General features: G+C 49.4%; 1 long non-coding RNA gene across 1 annotated transcript in view; it reads right to left on the bottom strand.

Moving 5' to 3' along the window:
- Positions 1 to 1,256, bottom strand: part of LOC138864858 (uncharacterized) — a 1,626-nt gene extending 370 nt beyond the window's left edge. The window contains exons 1-2 of the long non-coding RNA XR_011399251.1: positions 942 to 1,256; positions 1 to 175 (exon numbers count right to left, since the gene is read on the bottom strand). The exon at positions 1 to 175 is cut by the window's left edge and continues 7 nt beyond it. This is a non-coding gene — a long non-coding RNA (uncharacterized lncRNA). The remainder of the gene's footprint in view (positions 176 to 941) is intronic.
- Positions 1,257 to 5,000: the final 3,744 nt, after the last annotated feature.

Below are 5,000 nucleotides of genomic sequence, written 5' to 3'. Positions count from 1 at the left end.
ATCCCACGCTGTGCATAGTAATCAGTTTATTTTCTAAAGCAGATTTTTGGTGCACACAGCCTCATGGACATCATTAATGGATTACACTTATTTCTGACCACTAAACACGGTGGGCAGATTTCCTCTACTCCTTCAACTCAGTCCACACTAATTGCTGCAGTGCCTCCCCATTCACCTGGTAATATATATGTTCTTGATATATTTGAACATTTTCAAAATTCGCAAGAACATTTTGCATTATTTGAAGTACAAATGTACTGAGATTGAGAAAACCTATATTTATGGTCATAAAGAACTTTCATGAAAAAACTAATAGGTTTGAAAAAAATATTTTGAATAAAATAAGGCTATTCCCACTGCGAATATATTGCTCTTGCTGTTCAATAATGCCACAATATGCCATAGCCCCCTGGGGAAAGCAAGAAGACTCCCCAGTCTCTTTTTTTTAATGAACTATATGACCTAGATTAAGCTTTAACTTGTTAAATATGAACTCAGGACATTTGTTGGCCTTTGCCAGCATGTAAAGTATAAAGGCGACATCTCTCCATGCAGTCCTGTTTTGAACAATTACCCTCCCAACTCATTCATCAGAGAATTAACTAGCTCTAAATAGCTGCACATTCTGGTAATAGCCGAGTTAACTGCTTAGTTAACCGAAGAAAATGGTAATACTTCCCAACATTGCCAAACCATAATTCAACTTTATTACTAGTTGGCACGCTAGTGATATAAATAAATCAATATGATTTTTCTATCAACTGTGTGTCATGAAATACACATCTTTTTAGAGAACGCCGAGAGAATATAGGACTCAAAAAGTTTACGCAGGAAAGCTTTTCCGTTTCCCTCAACTTGGCGCCGTGGCCAGCATCCCCTTTACCTCTCTCGCATTTCTACGTACATTAATACACGTGATATACTGTTTTTATTTGTCCTACCTTCATAAAACTCCAAAGATATCTGTCCGGCGATGAAGCCAGTCTTCGCCACACGAAATAGTAGATAGATGCTCAGGAGACAGCTGTTGACTCTCAGCAACCATGTGCGTTGATGGTTCCGAACTTCCAATGCTTGCTTTCAGTTGTCTCCGAAAAATATTGCGTTTGAGAAAGATTGTTTACAATACTGTACTGCACAGTTACATTGTACAGGTGATACTCACAATTCCGTAGAAATGTTGAATCTCGTAAATTTCTTCAAGCTCCCAGGAACGCGAGCAACAATGTTTACATTTCTCGCGCCTTTTCCAAGATATGAACAGCATGGCACATAACGAAAACTGACTCAAAGTCAATGCATTACACATCAATACAATTTCAAACACATTATAGTTGCTTGTAAATTTATTCTATAAACCTAGTTATACCATAATTACACACACAAATATCGAACAATGGTAACATTTTGGCAGTTGAAAACCTGGAGAAAAACGAAATATCCTTCATTGTCACTGCATTGCACATAAATAAAGTCTCAAATACCTTACTATACCCAGTCATTACATTCTACAACCTCTAACATACTATATTTAGAACCATAACTCGTTAACATACACAAATAAAAAAAAAAAAAACGTCTGGTAGCGGGATTTGGCATCTAAGAAAACTTGCCAAATACCACCAAAGCTTACACTGTTTTATTCAAGAAAAAAATTATCATTTTCCCACAACCACATTGATACAAAGTCAATTTGTATGCTATCTTTATAATGTATAGCAAGTTTTGCAAAGAAAAAAATCCAGAAAATGTGATGTATAGAAAATTCTTGTCGCCATCTTGCACGTTTAATTATCTCTTAACTCTAGGTTAAATGGACCCATTTACTTGCAATAGCTGAATTTGCGTAGAATTTTTATCACAGTTATGTCATCGACTGATGACCGTGACAGTTATACTAGGCAAAGGCCGAAGCATGTGAATTTCTAATAAATGATTTCATAATCCATAACTACAGTTTTGGCGTGTTACTTCTCAATGAAGTTCGATTTCAGTTACAAGTGTCCTCACATAGTGCTTTCAAATTCTCTTCTTGAGCAATCAATTAATTGTTCAGTTCATTCACCTTTATCATGCGATGCCACTGGTTTGGGATTTACTGAGTGATCAACAGAAAATGACCTTTATAACTTTCCTATAGAAACTCCATAGAAAATTAGCTCTATAGACTCTATTGAGGACTTTCTATAGAAACTCTATGGTATTTCTATAGAATAAATTCTTAAGGGAAGGGGTCGAGGGAGAGGCGAAGGGGCCGAAGGAGAGACGAAGGAATCGAGGGAGAGACGAAGGAGTCGAGGGAGAGACGAAGGAGTCGAGGGAGAGGCGAAGTAGTCGAGGGCGAGGCGAAGGAGTCGAGGGAGAGACGAAGGAGTCGAGGGAGAGACGAAGGAGTCGAGGGAGAGACGAAGGAGTCGAGGGAGAGACGAAGGAGTCGAGGGAGAGACGAAGGAGTCGAGGGAGAGACGAAAGAGTCGAGGGAGAGACGAAGGAGTCGAGGGAGAGACGAAGGAGTCGAGGGAGAGGCGAAGGAGCCGAGGGAGAAACGAAGGAGTCGAGGGAGAGGCGAAGGAGTCGAGGGAGAGACGAAGGAGTCAAGGGAGAGACGAAGGAGTCGAGGGAGAGACGAAGGAGTCGAGGGAGAGACGAAGGAGTCGAGGGAGAGACGAAGGAGTCGAGGGAGAGACGAAGGAGTCGAGGGAGAGACGAAGGAGTCGAGGGAGAGACGAAGGAGTCGAGGGAGAGACGAAGGAGTCGAGGGAGAGACGAAGGAGTCGAGGGAGAGACGAAGGAGTCGAGGGAGAGACGAAGGAGTCGAGGGAGAGACGAAGGAGTCGAGGGAGAGACGAAGGAGTCGAGGGAGAGACGAAGGAGTCGAGGGAGAGACGAAGGAGTCGAGGGAGAGACGAAGGAGTCGAGGGAGAGACGAAGGAGTCGAGAGAGAGACGAAGGAGTCGAGGGAGAGACGAAGGAGTCGAGGGAGAGACGAAGGAGTCGAGGGAGAGGCGAAGGAGTCGAGGGAGAGACGAAGGAGTCGAGGGAGAGACGAAGGAGCCGAGGGAGAGACGAAGGAGTCGAGGGAGAGACGAAGGAGTCGAGGGAGAGACGAAGGAGTCGAGGGAGAGACGAAGGAGTCGAGAGAGAGGCGAAGGAGTCGAGGGAGAGACAAAGGACTCGAGGGAGAGACGAAAGAGTCGAGGGAGAGGCGAAGGAGTCGAGGGAGAGACGAAAGAGTCGAGGGAGAGGCGAAGGAGTCGAGGGAGAGACGAAAGAGTCGAGGGAGAGACGAAGGAGTCGAGGGGGAGACGAAGGAATCGAGGGAGAGACGAAGGAGTCGAGGGAGAGACGAAGGAGTCGAGAGAGAGACGAAGGAGTCGAGGGAGAGACGAAGGAGTCGAGAGAGAGACGAAGGAGTCGAGGGAGAGACGAAGGAGTCGAGGGAGAGACGAAGGAGTCGAGGGAGAGACGAAGGAGTCGAGGGAGAGACGAAGGAGTCGAGGGAGAGGCGAAGGAGTCGAGGGAGAGACGAAGGAGTCGAGGGAGAGACGAAGGAGTCGAGGGAGAGACGAAGGAGTCGAGGGAGAGACGAAGGAGTCGAGGGAGAGACGAAGGAGTCGAGGGAGAGACGAAGGAGTCGAGGGAGAGACGAAGGAGTCGAGGGAGAGACGAAGGAGTCGAGGGAGAGACGAAGGAGTCGAGGGAGAGACGAAGGAGTCGAGGGAGAGACGAAAGAGTCGAGGGAGAGGCGAAGGAGCCGAGGGAGGGACGACGGAGTCGAGGGAGAGACGAGGGAACCGAAGGAGAGACGAAGAAGTCGAAGGGGAGACGAAGGAGTCGAGGGAGAGACGAAGGAGTCGAGGGAGAGACGAAGGAGTCGAGGGAGAGACGAAGGAGTCGAGGGAGAGACGAAGGAGTCGAGGGAGAGACGAAGGAGTCGAGGGAGAGGCGAAGGAGCCGAGGGAGAGGCGAAGGAGCCGAGGGAGAGGCGAAGGAGCCGAGGGAGAGACGAAGGAGTCGAGGGAGAGACGAAGGAGTCGAGGGAGAGACGAAGGAGTCGAGGGAGAGACGAAGGAGTCGAGGGAGAGACGAAGGAGTCGAGGGAGAGACGAAGGAGTCGAGGGAGAGACGAAGGAGTCGAGGGAGAGACGAAGGAGTCGAGGGAGAGACGAAGGAGTCGAGGGAGAGACGAAGGAGTCGAGGGAGAGACGAAGGAGTCGAGGGAGAGACGAAGGAGTCGAGGGAGAGACGAAGGAGTCGAGGGAGAGACGAAGGAGTCGAGGGAGAGACGAAGGAGTCGAGGGAGAGACGAAGGAGTCGAGGGAGAGACGAAGGAGTCGAGGGAGAGACGAAGGAGTCGAGGGAGAGACGAAGGAGTCGAGGGAGAGACGAAGGAGTCGAGGGAGAGACGAAGGAGTCGAGGGAGAGACGAAGGAGTCGAGGGAGAGACGAAGGAGTCGAGGGAGAGACGAGGGAGCCGAGTGGGAGACGAAGGAGACGAGAGAGAGACGAAGGAGTCGAGGGAGAGACGAAGGAGTCGAGGGAGAGACGAAGGAGTCGAGGGAGAGACGAAGGAGTCGAGGGAGAGACGAAGGAGTCGAGGGAGAGACGAAGGAGTCGAGGGAGAGACGAAGGAGTCGAGGGAGAGACGAAGGAGTCGAGGGAGAGACGAAGGAGTCGAGGGAGAGACGAAGGAGTCGAGGGAGAGGCGAAGGAGTCGAGGGAGAGACGAAGGAGTCGAGGGAGAGACGAAGGGGTCGAGGGAGAGACGAAGGAGTCGAGGGAGAGACGAAGGATTCGAGGGAGAGACGAAGAAGTCGAGGGAGAGACAAAGGAGTCGAGGGAGAGACGAAGGAGTCGAGGGAGAGACGAAGGAGTCGAGGGAGAGACGAAGGAGTCGAGGGAGAGACGAAGGAGTCGAGGGATAGGCGAAGGAACCAGGGGAGAGACGAGGGAGTCGAGGGAGAGGCGAAGGAGCCGAGGGGAGAGACAAAGGAGTCGAG

The sequence above is a fragment of the Penaeus vannamei genome, chromosome 18 (genome assembly GCF_042767895.1).
Source record: "Penaeus vannamei isolate JL-2024 chromosome 18, ASM4276789v1, whole genome shotgun sequence".
Classification (NCBI taxonomy): domain Eukaryota; kingdom Metazoa; phylum Arthropoda; class Malacostraca; order Decapoda; family Penaeidae; genus Penaeus; species Penaeus vannamei.
This window is presented reverse-complemented; position numbering and strand designations above follow the sequence as displayed.